The sequence below is a fragment of the Rattus norvegicus genome, chromosome 15, assembly GCF_021556685.1.
Source record: "Rattus norvegicus strain SHRSP/BbbUtx chromosome 15, alternate assembly SHRSP_T2T, whole genome shotgun sequence".
Classification (NCBI taxonomy): domain Eukaryota; kingdom Metazoa; phylum Chordata; class Mammalia; order Rodentia; family Muridae; genus Rattus; species Rattus norvegicus.
Window position 1 is genome coordinate 33,643,286 of NC_141548.1, and position 21,256 is coordinate 33,664,541.

Here is a 21,256-nt window from a genome sequence, read left to right on the forward strand (position 1 = left end):
GAGATCATTCAGTAGACTTGTTCATGTTTGATGAGTGTGTAGGCTTTCTGATGTTTCTCTTGTTGAAATCCAGCTTCAGTCCATGGTGATTTGAAGAATGAACAAAAAATGTGGTACATCTACACAATGAAATATTCTTCAAATATTAAAAACAAAGATATCGTGAATTTTGTAGGCAAATGGATGGAATTTGAGAATATCATACCAAGTGTGGCAAGCCAGTCCCAAAAAGACATGCATGGTATGTACTCATTTATAAGTAAATATTAGCCATAAAATACAGGCTACCCATGCTACACTCCAAAGACCCAAGGAAGCAAAACAAGAAGGAAGGCACAGTGAGGAAGCATGAATCTCACTTAAAAAAGAAAATAAATTTGCCATAAGAGGCAGATGGAGGGAGGGCACTGGGTGAGCGAGTAGATGGGGAGGGAAATTGCAATGGTCAGGATCAGTTGTGCGAAGCAACAGGAGAGATGGCTATCTGGCCATGAGAATAAATTCAAATCTGCATCCAGCAGGGGTGGTGAGGTAGGGAGGGCATCTTCAGGATGTGATAGATCTGGGATAAGGGAGGAACCCAAGAGTCAGTGGGTTAGCTGTGACACACAGCACTGGGGATATGGAACCTGAAGAGGACACCTTAGGTAGACAAGCAGGAACCCCAGTGAAACTATAGGAACACCAACCCACCCACAAAACTTTCAACTCAAAATAAAATTGTCTACAGGAAATTCAGGGATGGGGGATGGAAGAGAGATGGAGGTAAAGCCAAGTAATAGCTGGCAAAGCTTGAGATCCATCTGTTGAGGTTTCGTCTTGCTGTCTATTGCAATGCTAGGTGTGGGTCCCCAAGACCTGAAGCTGGATATAGACATGTGACCCTGCCCCCTGAGTTATTTCTGAGTGGTAAATCAAGATGCCAATACCCAGTAGCTGCCCAGAAGAGACATAGATGGTGTTTACGTTTCCCCAGTTTAGGGTCAGAAGAGAACCAGGAGCAGAAGAAGGTTCAAGAGGAGGAATGAGAATCTGCCATGGGTTAGGAGTAAAGCTGGCCCCAAGGGCTGGCCAATTAGAGTTAAGAGCAGTCCGGATGAAATAGAGTAATAACTTGGGGTTATCAGTAGAAAAATAGATTATAATAGCATAGAGGGTAGGTATCTGCGCGGCTCTTGTGCTGTTTAAGGCTTATTATAAATATAAAGACTGTGTGTGTGCTTTACCTGGATCCGGAATGGTGAAAGTCAGAATAGAAACCATGGGACAGGATTAAAAATTTTTTACATCCTATTGGTACCTCCATGTCTGGCAAGTTTCACTCTTTAAAAAGAAATTAATTTCAGATTCTCAAGGGGAAAACACACACTGTCCCTTTAAGTCTAGGAGGCAGGGAGAATTGTTTTATTAGTTGCATGGTTTTCCCCAACCCCAAGGGGATTCCGTACTAGGGCAAACTAAGTGCTAATTTGTCATCCCTGATGCTGAGGTTTATAGCATAAACTAAGACCTAGCTGCACTCCACAAACTGAACCAAACGACACCAAGTGGCAGGCTCAGACTTCAGCCTGAGTTGTTATCAAATGATGTTCTATGCTAAGGGTGATGTTGAAGGTCTATCCTCCTATCTCAGCCCACAAAGAGTTAGAATGACAGGTAAATATCACCATACTTAACTCAGAAGCCAAAGCAATTGAACGTAATTATCTTCAGAGGGATGATTTGTCTGCACACACCTTTGATATGGAAACCATGGATAGCAGCTAATGGGGAGACAGTTTTGGCTTAAAGGATAAACTATTTCGAGTAGACCAACAGCCTCATCCTGCAGACAGTTGTCATTCTGCTGTGGCTATTTACCTCCTGGCCAATCCCATTATGATTTCAGGCCAGGCAGCCCTGAGCAATATGGCAAATAAACCGATTCCTGTGAGTCTTTCCTGACGATGTTGGGTGAAAGCATGTGATTTCTTACCTTTGTATCACTGGTTAAAGAACACTATGAAGGCAATTTATAGGAGATTGTCTAGCTCCAAAGGCACAGCTCCAAAGGCATATGAATCAATCTCACTTGGGGGCATGACAAAAAGTGGCAGAATAGAGCAGGGAGCTGAGGGGCTCAAACCATTTACTGTAAACACACACACACACACACACACACACATACACACACACACATACACACACACACACAGAGCATGCAAGCAAGAAAGAGAGAGAGAGAGGCTTGAGAATGGCTTGGAGTTTCAAAACCTCAAACCACCAGCAATATTCTGCAAAGCCTATTTCCTAAACCTCTCCAAATAGCACCCACAACTGCAAACCAAGTGTTCAAATACATGAGCCCATGGGGCTCACTGAAATATTCACCAAATAAAGGTAGGTTGGGACAAAAATAGAGACCAGAAGCTGTGTATTATCTAAGTCCGTAGAAAAATGCTGCTTGCAGATTATGAACAGGGGCAGAACAGAGGAAGAATAGCAGTATATTATTTCCAAGCACAAACCAGGAAAACATTGAGGAGTTTTGCTTCTGGACTGTGTCCTTCAGGGGTATCTTACAGTCCTCTCTTCCAGTGATGTGACTGCAAAGGCCTGGTAGAGCAGAGAAGTTGGGCCTTGAACAGTTGAAGCATTTTCTTTCCTAGGTTCAGCTGGATCAACACAGAGATGTTAAGGGAGGACAGTGTCCTCTTTTGCCAATGGTAAGGATGGAGAGATCTGAAGCAGGCTGTGTTTAAGGCATTTACCTGTGTCTGAGTCAACTCAAGTGTGTGCTCATTGGCATCAAAGCCAATTGGCTTTGCATAGCTTTAAACATGCAACTGTGGGAGGAAACAGGGGTCTGAGCATGGGCTCATCCTGTGTGTGGGATGCCAGGAAGTTACTGACTATAGAGTAGATGTCACTTGTAGGTAACTGTGTCTCAATAGCCAGGGAATCCTAGGCTCAGTTCAGGTTCTATCCTAGCATGTTTGACGCTGGCTCAACTACAACCCTTTTGTAGAAATATTTTATCTCCTTCTTAAAGATACATGATTGTGATTTTCAAAGTTATTTTAAGCCAAAGAACCACTGCCTCAAAGTAATATAGCACCTACATTGAATATATATTTGTATGACTTTCAAACATGCATTGTTCTTTGATTCTGTATCTGTCTTTGCTTTTGTCATCAACAAAGGAGCTAGGTCCATAACATGTCTACAGGGCAAAGATTGGTTTCCTGTTTCCTTTCAAACTGTGTGGCACTAACTTCTCTTCCTACGTACAAGCATGCCTTTGGAGGTTATGGGATACAAAGGGAAATTCTACTGCATCTCACAAGAGAATGTATCATTGTGACTAGTAGGAATGCAGAGAGACATTAAGCTGTAGCTACAAGTCATGTCATCTCTGACGGTTCTGGTACTACAAGACCTTCAAAGCAAGGCTGCTTGGAGTTTTCATTTTTCTTAAGTTAAATCAAGCACCTTTTAGTGGACTAATGGTGTTCTGCTTGCTTCCGAATTCCAAGTGCTAGATTACAGGTATGAGCCCCAAGTCTGGAAGCATCGGCATCTTAGACATGTGAAGCCAACAAAGGGAGACTATTTTTTTTAATACAAAGGCACACATTCTTCCTACAACCTCAAGGCAAGACCTGACTAACATGAAGAGAAGCCCAAGACATCTTGCACACTATGGACACAGCAGTCATTGAGAGTTCCTAAATAGGAGAGTTACTTCTCCATCCCAAGTTTCACTTTTTAACAGCTTCCTTGATTCACACTCATTTCTGCTTATGAATTATGCTTTTGCCCATGTGCATCTCTTATGACTTAAACCTGCACAATTGTCATGTATGTTCTCTTTAGAATAAACACACAAAGGCTGACCCAGTTGTGTGGTTCTCCAGCAACTTCCCCCTCCCCTAGGTAAAAACACTGCTTTTCTCTCTAGCTTCCCACTAGAAGGTAAGTGACTGAAGTTATTTCCAAACCTCACACCTTAAGTAGAATTATCTAGTTCTTTTAACCTTTGGGACATAAAAGATGGATGTGGTTCAGATGATTTTAGCCTAGAGGCAGCAGTGACTGAGATGAAGAAGCTCAGAGGGACCCATGGTGCTGAACGACCCTGTTGCTATGGATACTGTGCACACAGGAGGGTATGGAGCTGATTGGGAGGGGCTTCCTAGGTCTGGGCATTGGTGGGAGTTGGGGTACAGGTTTTGGGGAGAGACACTGAAGTCCTGGTCTCCATGGTCCCTCTGTGATCTCACTTCTGGTCTGGGCTTTTGGGAGAATCCTCTCTAAGAGGGGGCAAGCTGGTCTGTGAACACAGGGCTGAGGCCCTAGTGGACTAAATCACATGCAGCATTGAGTGTCCTTAGTAGGGTGAAGAGGTAGGACCTGCTCAGAACTCTGTGGACTTTAAAGCACAGAATTTTCTAGACTTAGCTGACTGGGAATGAAAGAGATGGGGTGGAGATGGGAGGGTAAAAAAGCCAGGCTTTGTTTCCACAGGAGGATAGAAAACTATTCCTAGAGGAGAAACAGGGTCAATGCAATAGCTGTCCAATAATGGTGAAGCTATGGGAGAGAGACACCCTATCCAGGAAGGCCCATCTACCAGTGACTTCAGCTATCTCTTCTGTGTCTCAAAGACAACCGAGCTTTCCCTCTCATGTTTTCCATATGACACAGAGTAGGTAGTAGGTGTCTCTGAGCCCCAAGACAGGAGACACCCAACTTTTTTCTTGATGGTGCTCACTTTAGACCTGTCAGAAGGGCAGGTACTGCAGAGTCTAGGAAAATAAAAAAATGAGCTGAGCATTGGACTTGCTTGAGCTTTGAATAGATGTATGTATGGAGACGGGGCAAATAGAACTTAAAAATATGCTGTTGGCCACCCTAACAGAGTTGGTGCATGTGAATGGACATGGAACCAGTCTTTCCAGTCAGAAAAAAAAATGCTTTATTTAGTTGCTGCAATCTGTCCTGCAGCAATTCTGGACTCAGCTATAAGGAACATGGTTAGTCATGAAATGATCCATGTTGGATCTTGTAATTAGCTGTTTTTCATAGTTTTCTTTATCCAGGATAAAAAGCTTAAAACTCTCGTGAAGACCTGTGGAGCTGATGCATCAGTTTTCCCATAGGAGACAATGCCTGCAGCTGCTTTTTTATACACAAGAGGCCCACCAGAATCTTCCTGTAAATTGAGGGGGCACACGGTGAGCACTTTTTCGTACTGTCTCATGTTATGACTCCTCCAAGAGAAGCATAGCTTTTAACTTCTGCTTGTGGGAGGTCAAAAGGGAGGCGCGGGACCCCTGGCCGTCTCAGCTGCGACTGGATATGGTTAGGGCTGCAACTCTGTCCTGAGGTCAGCCCCTGCCTTTTTCCCAGGTCTCTGATCCCACTCTCTATGAAGGTGTTTGGGACTCTTGTCTCCAGGCTGTTAAGGACGTAGACTCACAGCATGTAGGGGAAGCCCACAGACAAAGTATGTGTCTGCTCAGAGGAGACATCTGGCCATGGTTATAACACACTCAGGAGTCCAGCTTTCTAAAGCCTGAACCTTCAGTCAAGTGTTGTTTTTTAAACACATCCTTTTATACAATCTACCTTCAACAAAGCCTTCAAGTTAACTCTGGGACCATAGTTCATTACTGGTTCCTGCTGTTACCAGAGAGAAAGATAATAGCCAGTGAGTCTCTTTAGGTTTGATTCTGTAGGCCCCCAGATTCCTTCCTCCTACAACTGAGCCCAGAGTTGAAGGAAATACAACTTACCTCAAAGGAAGGTCCCTTGATCTTTGAGTCTCCCACACATATCTCACTCGCTTTGATGTAAGAACTTTGGAACTGGGATGCACAGGCCCGATCCTTTTGTACTGTCAGCTCAATCTCCCGCAGTGTGTTTGGGAATTCCCCCTGTGGGGTTATCTTTCCCCAACCAGCCATGTAGCACACATCCCCTGGCTTCACATGGGCATTGCGCCTGGGCAGGTTGAGAGGCCTCACAGTGCTAGTCCTCTTGGCACTTCTCACCAGCTGATACAGAAGAGACAGAAGAAAGCACCTCAACCGAGAGGCCGGCGTTCTGGGTCACATTGAAACTCAGGGTGGAAGGAGGGAAGAAGTAAGATGAGAGAAGGAGGGCAGGGAGAAGTCCTGCACCAAGCAGAGCATAGTCACTAGGGCTGGGATGAGGAGTGAGGTCTGAAGGATGTGTGGAGTTATGGGGTGTGAGAATGGCAGGTCTCACCTTTAATAGCATGATGTCATTGGAACGTTTATCAGGATTATAGTCAGGGTGGGGAGTGGTGTTTGCCACAGGGATAATCTGCTGTGTCTTTTCTTTAGCCTTGATGTTGTGGGCCCCCAGTATGACTGTCATTGATCTGTGAATAGAGCAGAATGTGGAGGGGAGATGGAGAGTCAGAGCTGATGCAGTCCAGGAGCTGCAAAAGGCAAGATAGGCAGGTAAGATTCTAGTTGCAGGGACCTGAGGACACAGGAGGACCTCAGGGTTTGACCTACTGCTCTCTGATTCTCAAGAACAAAAGATCCCTGGGGCCTCCCTCTTGTACCTAGGCAATATTCTGAGATTTGAATCAATTTCTAATGTGAACTTTCAAACTCAACCACTGCTTTCCTTTAGCCAGTGTAATTGATCAACTCAAGCGTTGTCGTGTCTGTCTCGGTCCTGCAGAAAGGAGTGACACCACGATGTTCTTCTCGAAGCAGTTTATTCAGGAACCTTTCTTTCTGCATGCAAGAAGAAATCTCTTACCCCCAAGCACACTCCCTAATAAATAACCCATAACAAGGCCCCATCAGTCCAGTCTGTGTAGTCTCAGTTCATAGGTCCACGCCAAATGGCCTGATCTTGTACCATGGTGCGCCTGCACAGCTCTCACGATGGGCATGGCTTACTTTTGGGTGTATGAGGAAGTCAGGTGATAGTCATTAGACTTGGCGGCAGTCCCAGGCACCATCTTGGGATTGCCGCCACACCCCCTCCCCACATCTCCCCCTTCTTTATGTTTTTGGCACAGAGAATTCCTGTCTTAGGTTGCCCCCTGCAGCAATGCCCCTTACACATCATCAGGAGACAAACAGCTTAGGTTTGATCCCTGTCTTAGGTTGGTGACATGCCCTGGGAGTCTTACCCGTCATTGACTACTTGTCTAGCATGCCAAGCCACACTTGAGGAGACTGTCCCATCTCCACTGCTGCAAAAGCCTGAATCATTAAGGCTTGAGTTCTGTGTTGATGAAACCGCATACGGAAAATGCACCAAAATTCCATGACGCTCATTAGAATCAGGAACAGGGCGAGTCCAGCGAGTCCTGCCCATTCTTATAGCCGAGAGGCAGCTGTGGTTATCCAATCGGCCAGTCCTCCAGCTAAAGACACGTCCACATGGGTGGAGTTGATATGGACGATGGATCGGCTAAGCTCCCGAACTAGTCCATCAACATGTTGAGACCAATTTCCTTTAATTTATTGAGATGAGTTGTGGGATAAATCCAAAGCTTCTGTAACACTTGCGGATAAACTATTCACAGAGGCAGCAGTCTGTACTACTGAGGTAAGGGATACGGCCGCAGCTGTGGCTGCAGCGGCAGAGATTGCTATAGCACAAACAATGGCTGCAGTGATGCCAAAATCCTTTTTTTGCCTAAACAAAGTCATAGCAGAAGAAGCATGAACAGGCCAGGGTACAAAACCAAGGTACAGGTCACAACAGCTAAAGAATATGCAGATGCATTCCAACACATACTATAGAAACAACTACCACTACTACAATTAACAACATTATCATCATAACTCCCATTATAGACAATAAACACAAAAGGAGGCCACATACAGACAGGCGTAGCCTTAAAGGAAACATTAAGCCCATAAGCAAGTTGAGAAACAGAGGTTTCAAACCCTATAGATCCATTCCAATGAAAGCTTACATTACCCCAACCCCCTCCCACTAACATGCTCAGAGGAGAGATATCTGTGCAACTACCATTCACTCTACACAACAACCACACATTGAGAGGATTACTAGCTACTGACTGAGCAGGATTCGGATAGGTCCAATTATATCCTGAAAATGAGCCATTATGGGCTGTGCTAATATAAGGAGAAAAGGTAAAATACCTCTTTACAGCCCATGCTGCCTTTCTAGCCTGACACCCAGTCCATGGCAGAAGTGACTCACGGGTTCCCTTGCAAAAGGGAGCCCATCTAGGTTGGGAAGGTATGGTATCATTGCCTTTTGAAATACTTGCAGGCCACACCCCTCGAATCCATGTGGCATTAGCTTTGGTAGAACTATCGATAGGCATGCCAAACCATGTAGCTGATTGATTATTGATTATACATTTGAATGCAATCACTATTCTGAGAAATATTTTGAATCATCTGAAAGCATAGGAATCCCTTCAGCTGAAGCTGCAATAAATCATTGACAGAAGCTATTTCTCCATCCCATGACAAAAAGGGCAACTGCAACGAAGCAATAGAAGAGAAAAACCGGGGAAACACTTGTGCCGAATGAGTCAATGGTAGGGGTTTGGGAAATATAGATAAAAATCCCCAGCATAGGTCTTCATCCATCACTGCTGGAAGCATCAGCAATCCTAGGAACATCCATAGTATCCTCCTTCCGTTCATCTTGGACCACTCTGGTCAGCCTCTCTGGGACCCACAGCGGCTGCCGATGATTCTGGGGAAACACACAAACAGACACTTGCGCCCAAATCAACACTGGATCAGGGCCCTGCCAAGTACCAGTTAGGATGTCCTTCCACATGACCATGCCTTTTGAAGAAGCATCAGAGTTGCGGTGACGCTCAGCTGCAACCTGACCCTGCTTATCTTCATTTAAAAAATTCAAGGTAAAGAGAGCAATGGCTAATCATTCCCTAGGGGTGGAGCCAGCGGAGGCAATTCCCCCCTTTTGTTTAATTAAACATTCTTTTAGGGTGCGATGGGCTCGTTCAATAATACCCTGACCCTGAGGGTTATAGGGTAATCCATGGGTCAATCGAACACCCATCATTTTACAAAAAGACACAAAAGAGGCAGAAGTACAAGCCGGTCCATTATCAGTCTTTAATTCTTTAGGCTGGCCCCAGGCACCCCAAGCTTCAAAGCAATGTGCGATCACGTGATGTGCCTTCTCTCCTGTATGTAGAGATGCAAAAATGATTCCCGAAGCACCTCGCAATAGCCCAATCATCTATTGAGGCTGACAACACTTCCAGCTGCTTTATATTATAGGGAATTATCAAATCCTTTGGCAGGATGCCAAAGTACTGTATATATTGCTGAATGCCAAGCAAGGCTAACTGAGCCACTGAGGTGGGATAATGAACAAGTGTTTTGGCTGGGGATATCTTTGGATGTATCCAGTGCAAGGGATTCCATTGCCATAAGACCCCCGTTGGCTGTGATTCTGTTGGCAGGATACACAATGCAATAGGCTGTGAGTCATCTCGGCGCTTTAAAGCAACAACTTGAATGCCTTGCTCCACCAAACTCAAAGCCACTCTGGCAGCATCATTAAGGCATCTTGGAGAATTCAAATCGGTATCACCTGGTAAGAGGTCATATAGTGGCTGTAGTTCTTTATTGGTTAAAGACAAATAAGGGCAGATCCACTGAATGTCTCCCAATAATTTTTGAAAATCATTTAATGTACATAATTTATCAGTGTGAATGTGGATCTTTTGAGGGGACACCAAGTTCGTAGTTATTTTTGTCCCTAAATAATTTACTACCAGGTCCTTTTGAATCTTTTCTGGGGCCACAACTAAGTTCTTTTCCCTTAACTGTGCAACCACACAGCTATATACCTCATCAAGCAACTCCTCTCTGGGAGCTGCAATAAGGATGTCATCCATGTAATGATAACATTTCCCTTAGGAGACATAACATAACCCTTAGGAAGGCTTAGGTTATGTTCCTAACATAACCCTTAGAAAGCCTCTGTCTATCCTCTTTTAAGGTTGTATCAACATATAGTTGACACATAGTAGGACTATTAGCCATACCCTGTGGCAGAACCATCCACTGAAACCTTTTATCAGGCTCTTCATGATTTTGAGAAGGAACAGTGAAGGCAAACCTAAACATATCATTCTGATGCAAAGGAATTGAGAAAAAAACAATCTTTAATATCTAAAACTATCATAGGTCAATTTTTGGGCAAAGCAGACAGCAATGGCAGCCCTCTCTGTACCGAGCCCATCAAAACCATTTGTCTATTTATTTCTCTCAAGTCATGTAAAAGTCTCCATTTCCCTGATATTTTCTTTATGACAAATATAGGAATATTCCAGGGGGAAGTAGAAGGGCGTATATGGCCCAATTTTAGCTGTTCTTGTACCAATTCCTGGGCAGCATTCAACTTTTCTGAGGGAAGTGGCCACTGAGGAACCCACAACGGATCCTCAGTTTTTCATGTAATGGGTAAAGCTCCCTCAGTGGCCCCTATGAAAAACCAGCCCACCACAATCAGTCTCTTTGCGGACCATCACAGGGGAGGCATTGCCCTGTAAAGAGCAGCCTAGCCCCTTTCCAGATACATAGCCCATTCCCATCATCATATCCTGGGCCTGCGTGCTTTAGCACCCTTCATTAGCTAAAATAAAGCCCATTTCTTTCATCAGGTTACTACCCCATAAAGACACTGGAATGGCCAATAAATATGGTTGAAACCCACCAGAATGTCCCTCGTCATCCTTCCAATGTAGGATATGAGAGCTCATTTCCGGCATTTGAGCATATCCTAGTCCTCTCAGTGTTTGCTCTGACTGTTATCTTGGCCACCCAGTGGGCCAATCCTTGATGCTGATGATACTACGATCAGCACCAGTATCTAGGAGGCCAGATATGGATTTCCCTTCAATAGACAGTTTTAAGAGTGGCCGGGTGTCAAGGTCCAAGGAACAAAAGATGTTAGAGACCCCGGTTGAGCCAAAGCCCTTGCTCCCTTATTCCAAATCTTTAGCAGAAATTTAGAGTGATAGCTAGGTAAAACGAACAATTGAGCTATCCTATCACCAGGAGATATAGCAACGATGCCTCTAGGGGAAGACACCATTATTTTAACCTGCCCGGTAAAATCCAGATCAATCACCCCGGGATGAACTATTAACCCTTGCATGGTAACAGAGCTCCTTCCTAAAATCAATCCCACTGTATCAGCAGGTAAAGGGCCCTTAAAATCTGTATCCACTAATTGAGTTCCCATTCAGGGAGTTAATATGAGTCTGGTGGTGGAACTGAGGTCAAGTCCTGCACTTCCTTTTGTTGCTCTCTGGGGCGACCCCAATGCATTGGAGGACTCAGGTTGAGCCATCCTTCCAACACTGCCCCATATATTTGCAGGCCCTGGGGTTGGGGGCCCCTCCTTAAGGTTTTTGGCTGGGCACCAGTTTTAAGTGGCTGCCCGTGAATGTCCTTAACCGACCGGCACTCATTGTCCCAGTGATTACCTTTTCTGCATTTGGGGCATAGCCCAGGCATTTTAGGCCATTGACACCCTGTTCCTTTTACCTGTGGGCATTGGCGCCTCATATGGCCAGGCTGCCCACATTTAAAGCAGTTATTATTCTTTTGGCCATTCTGTCCTTGGGACATCTGCATGAGGGCAGCAGCCAACCCTGAATTAGACAAAGCCCCCCCCCCCCAAGACCCTGCAGCGCTTCATTCACACCTCTAAGCCTTTACCCTTATATGGAGTAATAGCTTGTCTGCTCTCTTTAGTACACCGTTCAAAGATAAGCTGTTTCAACAGTGGCATGGGAGTATCAGGATTCCCAAAGACCTGGCCTCCCACCTCCACCATACAAGCCCCGTAATCTGCAAAGGGCTCGTTGGGTCCCTGGATGATCTTAGTCAAGTTTCCGCTCACCTCTCCTCTACTAGGAAGGGATTTGCATGCCCTAGTCCCTATGGTGTTAATTTGTTCATATACTTGAAGAGGATAATTGATCTGAGCTGCCGCAAATCTCCCTTGTCCTAGCAATATGTCCTGATCCCAAACTTGCTGCCCGTTACGAGCGTTGACCACAGCCTGCTTGGCAGCAAACTCAAAAAAGTATGCCTTCCAGTCCAAATACTGGCCTGATGTCAGACAGGCACGAGTCAGATTCTGCCAATCGCTAGGAGTCATACAAAAGCGATGTAAGAATTCTAACTGCGCCACTACATAAGTAGCGGTAACACCGTATGCGTGAACTCCTTCGGCCAGTCTTTAGACAATCTTCCAATCTAGTGGCTCATGTGTGCGATTGCCCTGCGCATTCTGAAATACAGGGAAGCATTGGGCTCGCAGTTCCCTCCAGGTTTCTGGGTGTAGATTACGTCCCTCTACCCCACCCGGATTATACGGTGGTGGATGAGGCGGCCCCAGAGCTGATGGCTCTACCTTCAGTTTTACTTTCTCTAAGCTGTCTGCAATGCTCTCCAGATCGTCTTCCGACATATCTCCCTCACTAGAAGTTCCCTCAGTCTCCGATTTTTGGGAGCGTTCCTCTCTAACCTGACTTATCACCTCATTTCCCTTTTTTAGCTCTGCATCACATCTTTCCTCATCTCCCATGCAATTTTTCACTAATTTCCATACTGGCATTACTCTTTTTAGAAAAAGCCCCTGCTCCTTGGCAAACCTCAAGTCTTTCCCTAATTTTTCCTAACTGGGCATTGTCAGGTGTCCGTGTACAGGAAACCATGAAGCAATTTAGTCCACTGCTTTTAAAACATTCTCCACTATGTCTTTCTTTAGCCCGATTCCTTTCACTTTCAACAAATCCTTGAGGGCCTGGTGAACTGTTTGAGCGGAGGTAGAGTTCCCTATTGCGCTTGGTGAAACTTGTCACAAAACTGGGAACCTTATAGTCTCAACCCGAGAGCTTAGCTCATCCCACTTACCTGGGAACTTACTGGCTAGCCACCCTGACTGCGATGAGTTCTGAACGAATGTCCCCTTACGGGCCACCACTAGTCGTCTCCGTCTCCATCCCACAGAAAGGAGCGACACCATGACGTTCTTCTCAAAGCAGTTTATTCAGGAACCTTTCTTTCTGCATGCAAACAGCAATCTCTTATGCTCAAGCACACTCCCAAATAATAACCCATAAACACACCCCATCAGTCCAATCTACAAAGTCTCAGTTCATAGGTCCATGCCAAATGGCCTGATCTTGTGTCATGGTGTGCCTGTGCAGCTCTCACAATGGGTGTGGCTTACTTTTGGGTGTATGAGGAAGTCAGGTGATAGTCATAAGACTTGGGAGCAGTCCCGGGCGCAATCTTGGGATTGCCAACACACCCACTCCCCACAAAGCTTGCTGCTTGCTGTAACCTATCACTCTTTTACCTCAAATGTGCCTCTTGACAGACATCAATTTTCACAATCCTGCCTTCTAGTGTGAACTCACAGGGAGCTTCTACAATAGAGAACAGAAGCTCCTGTGTGTGTCTGAGAAAATGTGGGCTGGCTGCTTCTTCTCACCTTCCTCTGCAGTGAGCAGCTGTCAGCATGAAGTTGTCTCTAACCAGGAAGCCTCCTCAGAATGTCTTCTCATTATCATCTCAAAATATGCCATGTAGGGGCAGGAGTGCGGACTGACCTCATTGCCTCCGATGATCTCATCTGAAAGAAAAGCCTAGAATATTTGGTGTCTGGGAGTAATATTTGAGGTCAGGAGGGTATATCTGGGGGGTGGGGGGTGGGTGACTGAAAATGGAGTCTGCAGGTCCCCTAGGCTTTTGAAGACTGGATTCATTGTACATCAAATAATCATGGCTGAATATTAAATCTCATTAAAGCTCCCTTTCCCTAGTCGGAAGTCAAGTTAAAGATGTACATTTTTGTATCTTTTCATTCTCTGCCACATCTCTTTCTAAGAATGATCCAGTCTCCAGGTGATGGGAAAAAGCAGGAGAACTAGTGCCTACTAAGTTTTCTGAAAGCATCTCCATTCTTCAGACCTTGTTGGAAATCAGGCCAGTGTCAGATTTCCAAGTCTGGTTTGGTATCGAACCTGACGTTCAGAAATCTCTTGGGTTCAGTGTCAGGACAATCCCTGACCACTGCTGGGCAGAAAGGCAGCAGAGGTTGTCGTGGAGTGGCACATCTGGGACAGGGGTGTTCACTCACCTGCTCTGGCTCCAAGAGGCAGAAATAGGGTCAGGAGTATCAGGACTGGTGGCATCTTCCCAGCAAGGCTGTTCAAATTGGAGGAGGGCAGAGCAGACACAGCCCTTGGATGGAGATGAACGATGTGTGGGCTCAGGGATCTCACAGGCATTTTAAACCTATGCACATCCGCTTCTGATCAGCATCATATTATTTAAGGAAGTTTTGTGGTTTGGTTAAAAATGATGCTTTCACCACATTGACCTACTATGTGCTAAACTGGGATAAAGACCAAAAATGGACAAGGTTGGAGGGTGTGGATAAGTAGGCCTGAGACCTCAGGATGTCCATCGTGACTGGATGGAGACACAAGTGTGTCCTTTTCTAACTCTTACACCCTTTTACATTCTGGTAAGATTTCGCTTGTTCTCTGTTTTTTTCTGTTTTCCTTTTTCTCTTTCTGTATTTCTGTCTTTCTTTCTTTCTCAAAACAATACTGACACACAATTTATCTTAACAGAAGTTATAATACTGCTCTTACTGTTATACACACAATAAAAGTGCTTAATGAGAGTTCATGCTGCAATGCAAAACATCATCTTATTAATATTTGGGACTATTGATCATACTGTAGAACAATCTCTTTGAACATTCTCAGGAATTAATCTTAACTCTGACTCTCCTAGGAATAGTTACAACTAGACAACTGCTAGGAAGTCACAAGAGAAAAATTGAAAGGCAAGTGTTTGCCTCATATACCATGATCATGTGTTACTGTCATACATAGTTAATTGTGTGTGTGTGTGTGTGTGTGTGTGTGTGTGTACATCCAGAAAACGACAAAGCTACCAGATCCTGCTTTCTTATCACATTGCTTCATAGATTTCATATACTTTTGAACTTTTTCCTCTTATATTTTGGGACCAAGAAAGGCTGTTTTGTCTTAGTTATGGATTGAAGTCTTTAGTCTTTATGCAATTAAAAGTATTAATTGCCTAAAAATTAGTCATCTGGTCCATGGATATGCAACATTTTGGCTTCTCTGCTCAACATTGAATGGCTACTGCTTGGGGATGTACACTGCTTAAACAGGTTCTAATGAATGTTCATTGTTTACCCTGAAAGGGACTGTGTATAACTGATACAATATGTGCACACACAGATAAGCAACAAAAGCCTACAGAATAAAATAATCTTAATTATATGAGAGGCCATTTGGAAAGAATCTTTTAAAACCATCAAGCAGGGTCCATGTATGTGTTATCTGTAAACCTGTAAGTAATAACATTTATTTTGGTTTGCTTTTATCATACTAACAAAGGAGGACAAAAGGATCAGGGTGGATATTCTATGTTGCTTTGAAAAACAAATGTTTCACTCTATGGCTTGATGGACATAGCTCTGATGTTAGTAAACTTTTAAGCCAGAGGAACTGAAGTTACAAGCAGTGATGAGCTATAAACATGGCGGTCTAAACATGAGGGGTATACTGTTAAGACTTCTGAGCCCTGTGTGCAGTCCCTTGTGCTCAGTTCTTGAGACTAGTTGCTCACAAGTGTATGTGCTGTGAAAAGTGGTAGTATGCATACAGTGTGATGCTAGGGTGTGAGCATCTATGCCTGAAAAAGACCCATAAAATCCCCAAAAAAGTCATGAAGCGACATGATAAATATACTTTTAATTTGAATGAAGGATTATGCATCCCATTTGACGGACCAAAAATGGACATATGAAAATACATGACAATATTTCTGGACATCTTGAAATATGATTTTAAAATCTCATGTTAAGTGTCAAAGCAAGGCTACATCACTGTTCACAAAACTCCATTCTGCTGGGTTGATATGTGTATATTTAATTGGGTTTAATTTGAGCTCACCATAATTCCTTCCTCACCTGGAACATTCATGTCAAGTTGAATTTCACCTTAAAGATGAAATGAGTAGTTAAATACACTGGAAAGTTAAAGTGGCAACTAAGTTTTCATTGTGAAGTCTGTTCCAGATTTTGTTTGTTTTGTGGTAAGTAACTTGATATTGCTGCCATTGTGTCCTCGGCTTCGCCATCCTACTGAAATGAGAATGATGTCACCAGAGTCAGCCCAGTCACTCCTTAAGAGTTTTTGACATGGGAGATGATCTTATCCTGTGAACCTTATGAAATTCTTTGACAACTTTAAACATTTTTTCAACATATTTTGATTATTTGATTACCCACAATCACCCCCTCTCATGCCCGTCTTATGCCCGTCTAATTCCCACTCAGACCTTCTTGTCTGTTCATAAGCTTTTTTGATATTCTGTGCAAAGACCCTTCTGCCTACATCTCCAAACTCCAATGCCCCTTACACTTCACCAGTCTCAGAGGCCTCCAATTCATCATTCAATATCTTGTAACTAAATGGATTCTACATCCTACCTCTTCACCTACAGTACTCCCATGGTCAGTCAAAAGCCTAAGTGAACCTTCCACTTATTCAAAGCCTCTGCTTCATCAGCACTGCCTGTGTCCCTATCCACCTTACATTATATTTTCCATGACCACTGGAAACCCTACTCACTTCTTAATCCTAGACCTTAAAGGTGTTTTCTCCCTTCAATATCACTAGATGTTCATACTTGATATCATTTTTTCAGACACAGTCCCTCCTTTTCTGGCCAGGCAATCACTAAGTTGCTACAGTATGTGGATGACCTCCTGCCTGCTTTAGTATGTGGATATTCTCCTACCTGCTACAATATGTCAATAGCTTCCTCCTTTGTAGTCCTTCCCTCTCAGACAGCCAATACTGCCTCACTCATTACTTTCCTCAGTTCCATGGGTTCCAAAGCTAAACTCTCCTCTCCTACAGTCACCTATCTTGGAATTTCTCTCACTCCAACCCATAAACACTTCACTCAAAATCCCCTTGCCTATTTCTGCCCTCAACAAAATGTGAACAGCTTTTCATGGGAGGGGGGGGTCAATTTCCTCTGTTCATGGGTCTCTGGATACTCACTTCTACATCCTCTATACTAAGTTGCTTCTGCATGAACCTTTCTTGGCAAGAAATTCCTTAAACAAACATACAAAATCTCTTTGCAACCCTGGCCCTCAGCCTCCAAATCTATGCAGAGCTTTCCATCTTTACACTTCCAAAGAGCAATGCCCGTATGTCTTGGAACACTTTCTAGTACTGGCGTTTACCCCTGTAACTTACCTCTTCAGAATCTAAGAATTGTCATTCTAGGGTGGCATCCCTGCCTAAGGGCTCTTGCCACAAATCTCTGCTCATCTCTAAATCAAACAAACTAACTGGCATTCCCCCTCACAGTGTATTCCTCTCTGTCTCTCTCTCTCTCTGTCTCTCTCTCTCTCTCTCTCTCTCTCTCTCTCTCTCTCTCTAACTTACAAAGGACTCCAAACCCTCCTCCCTTAGATTTTATCCCTCCAAACTTCTCTTATCAAAAACTCATTACCCTCATTTCTTTCCTGGCCTAATGCAATTCCTCCGTGTTTTCCCTTTAACACAACATTTCCCAGACCCTGTTCACTCCTATCCAGAGACTCCGAATGATCTCCTCCCTCATCCCTCTCACATAAAGAGGCTCCTCTAGCAACTTCTTCTTATACTCTTTATACATATGCCCCTCTCTTCTCCCAAGAGGCCACAATGTTGCAGGATACACAGTGGTTCCTGATCATGCTATCATCAACGTGGCCTCCTTCACCCCCACACACTATCAATTATTAATAGCCTTCATCAGAGTCTTCCAAATTGCCAAACGTACATTATTGGTGGAGTATACAGACTCCATATATATTTTCCTTAACAAACTTGACCATCTGGAAGAAACAAGGACTTCAAACACAAAAGACCACTCAATTACTAACTCTTTATATACTCATCAAGGTCTTACTTTTGTTTTCTCAAATTGTCTGAGTACATTGCAAGGCACATGAGGCAGATCCCTCCATCATCAGTAAAGGCAATAATCACACCAACACGACAGCCTGTCAAGCTGCCGTTTTATCCCTTACAATTCATCACACTTCTCTCTGGACCACCCTACTACATAACCCAGAAAACAACATATATAATCGTCTTTTAGCACAGGACACAACCCTCTACTTACATCAAATATTTCACTCTAATAATAAATCACTTTTCTCCTTTCCTCAAAACCATCTGACTCTCATGCCATTAGATAAGAACCTAACCCAAACCTGCAATGTATGTCAGCAAAATAAACCACCTCCACTATATGATGCCCTCGTATTCCTACTCACCAAGTTATAAAGGCTTGAAGTTATAAAACCTAAAACAATATTCTAAGGTATAAAATGTAAGTGTAAAGATCTGAGAATATAAAAGCTACCCCGCGAGAGCCTGTAAGATGGTCTAAGGTAGTGTTTTAAGGTCTAAGGATGTGGAAGCTTAAGTAAGTTGTGAGGGTTTATTTATGAATCTGAAATAAATAAAAAGGTGTTTAAGATATCTTGCTCTCTGTCTATGATATTGTTTGACTTTACTTTAACAGAAAGATATACATCGGCTGCTCTTTCTATAATATATATTTCAGTAAGATTACAAAAAGTGGTACAATTTTATCTCTTTTTATAAACCTAAGAATTCTCATAAATGGACTTAATCTACCTCATACAGGTCAAATGAACTCCAAATTGACTTCTGTCGATCAACAGCCTAAAATTTCCCCACCTATTTCTGAGCATGGGATCTCTCTCCCTTTTCGTGGTCTTCTCCCCCTAACTGCTAGGACCATGGGTGTGGAAATTTCATATGTACACCAAAGATTTTTTAAACAGTTTCCTGCTTGCTGCCCTTAGAGCCATTGTAGATGTGGCTGCGCTTTCACATGTTCATCAGTGGGTGGCAGAGAAGAGAGGGGCTATGTCCACACTCAGTGTTCTGACCTATGAATATGTAAAGGATTAATGCAACATTCCCTACAGAAAGGAAGCCTAAGACCACCTCCAGTACAGCACCAAGGGTCCAGACAGAGAGTTAACCTGAGATGAACACCAGTCTGGCAACATGCAGGCCTAGAAGGGGGCAGATGACCCATGTGTGGCACCATAATATATGAGCAGTGCACAGCACTCCTGAGACTACTCCTGGATGACCCCAGACACTCAGAGACCATGGGCACTACTAAGAAAATCAAATAAGTAGTGGAGAAATGAAAGAAAAGAGAAACAGAAATATGTGAGCACAATGAAGAAAAGCAGAACTGAAGACTCAAGGTAGTGAGAAATAGCCTGTTGTAGATAACTGGTGATGCCACCTGATGAGCACAGAGCCTGTGCTGCCACTGAGGGTCACATCTGGGTCCATGGCCCTGCAGTAGGAGGGTTCTGTTACCATCAAAGGCCAGGTGGATGTTCTTGGTCTGGGCTGCTACTGAGGAATATTTCATTGTCTCAAGACTGTGCACAACTGGTCCTACCCCTCACCTGGGCATGATGGGGGAACTGGCCCTAGAGGCATGCGAGCAGAAGAGCAGACCTCAGCCTCCTGCTGCAGTACTCAGAAGAGCTGAGCTGCACAATTAGAGGAGTTGTGAGGGATCTGGCCCTGAGGATGCAAGTGTGGAAGATCTGGCTCTATCACTGGATTTTCTGTGGTGACATGAATGAATGATGGATACCTTTCTTCCCCCTCACCCCTCACCACTTGTGGCAGGTGCACGAACCAGCTCTGGGGTCATTAGAGTAGGAGAGGTAGCCCTCCCTACCCCCTAACCTGCTACAGCACTCTGGAAAGCAAGCCCTGTACTTCCCCTGGGCAGCACAGGAGAGCTAGGCCTGGATATAAGACTGCAGGAGAGCCAACCCCAGGGCTTGAGTACAGACGAGCTGGCTCTGCCTTTTGGCTGCTGGACAGTGGTGCTGGTGAGGGAGAGACACGTTTTCCTCTCCCTTAACCCTCCCATTTATGGCAGACCAAAGAGCTGGCCATATCCCTCATTGGCAGCACCCTGAGCTGACCCTGTACCTCACCTGGGCAGAACGGTAAACCTGCTCCCGATTGCAGGGTTTGCAAGTGAGCTGGAATGAAGGACATGAAAGCTGAGAGCCAGCAGGCTGTCCATCTCAGATGCCTCTCAGGCCCAGATTCAGGGCTTTGAATTGACCTGTCCCAACATCAGCAAACTGCCTGAGTACATGAAGAAGCTGTCCTACAAATCTAAAACTAAAGCATCTCCATGATGCAGGGCAGGAACAGAGTATCTGAGAGAAGTCCCAGTGAGATTCCAGTATTAATAGAGTAGCAGAAACCAGGGGCTTCATACCAGACCAATGAGTCATTGCAATGAACGCTTACAAGTAAAGAGGTGTACAAAAGGGTACACTGTAGGACACACTGCAGCACACTACAGAGTCCACAATGTGATATTTTTCTCTGTTGAGCAGCAGAGGTTGCAAAGGTGGAGGGTGGGAATTAAGAGGAGGGGAAGGTGCATTGCCTGAGGCCAGCTCCAGGCTGGGTCCTCTCTGAAGCTGGGGGCAACAGTTGAATTCCTTTCTATAATAACATATAACTATCTTGACTTTTAGTTACTCTGCAGCCAGAAGCTGCAGACTTCTGGATTTACTGACACTTGTTGCTAACAGTGGGTGGTTAGATAAAGGATTTATCGCTATTGTTCCCATCTAGGGCCAGGCAGCCAGAAGCCCTTCACTGGAATGGCTGGTAAACTCTGTGAACCAGAGAAAATGAAAAGGAAAAGAATTAAGATGTGTTTTATAGTCAATATGAAGAGTACAGACACATATGCATTCATACATACATTTTCATTTACATTCTCACTTACACATTAACACATTCACATTTTTGTTGGACCCAACCAGCTGTCTCATTTGCTCCACAAATATTCATGCGTGCTTATATATGCATGAGTACCTACACATGTATATATAGACAGACAGATACATTTGGAGGGATGGATGGATGGATGGATGGATGGATGGATGGATGGATGGATAAGGCAGAGCTACCCAAGCTAAACTACTTAACCAACAACTTTATTTCTTTTCCTTGGACTTTTTATACAATCTTAGAGAAAAAGTTCTTTAGAGGATTTCCTCAAAGATAAAATGTTACATAAATTCGGAGTTA

At 44.2% G+C, this 21,256-nt stretch overlaps 1 non-coding gene and 1 pseudogene across 1 annotated transcript; one reads left to right on the forward strand and one right to left on the reverse strand.

Moving 5' to 3' along the window:
* Window positions 1-5,050: 5,050 nt before the first annotated feature.
* On the reverse strand, window positions 5,051-14,285 carry Gzmc-ps4 (granzyme C, pseudogene 4; annotated as a pseudogene).
* A 4,667-nt stretch (window positions 14,286-18,952) lies between these two features.
* On the forward strand, window positions 18,953-19,081 carry LOC134478787 (small nucleolar RNA SNORA17). The gene has a single exon (XR_015639216.1). It is a non-coding gene; the product is annotated as a small nucleolar RNA SNORA17 (small nucleolar RNA).
* The last annotated feature ends 2,175 nt before the right edge of the window (window positions 19,082-21,256 follow it).